Genomic DNA, 422 nt, shown 5'->3' with positions numbered 1-422 from the left:
AGAGAAAAACTGAAATATCACATGGTCATAAGTATTCAGACCCTTTGCTCAGTATTTAGTAGAAGCACCCTTTTGAACTAATACAGCCATGAGTCTTTTTGGGAATGATGCAACAAGTTTTTCACACCTGCATTTGGGGATCCTCTGCCATTCCTCCTTGCAGATCCTCTCCAGTTCTGTCAGGTTGGATGGTAAACGTTGGTGGACAGCCATTTTCAGGTCTCTCCAGAGATGCTCAATTGGGTTTAAGTCAGGGCTCTGGCTGGGCCATTCAAGAACACGAGTTGCTGTTAAGCCACTCCTTCGTTATTTTAGCTGTGTGCTTAGGGTCATTGTCTTGTTGGAAGGTGAACCTTCGGCCCAGTCTGAGGTCCTGAGCACTCTGGAGAAGGTTTTCGTCCAGGATATCCCTGTACTTGGCC

Source organism: Monopterus albus, unplaced genomic scaffold (assembly GCF_001952655.1).
Source record: "Monopterus albus unplaced genomic scaffold, M_albus_1.0 scaffold174.1, whole genome shotgun sequence".
Lineage (NCBI taxonomy): Eukaryota > Metazoa > Chordata > Actinopteri > Synbranchiformes > Synbranchidae > Monopterus > Monopterus albus.
The sequence above is the reverse complement of the archived record's forward strand: the minus strand, read 5'-3'. Positions refer to the sequence as shown.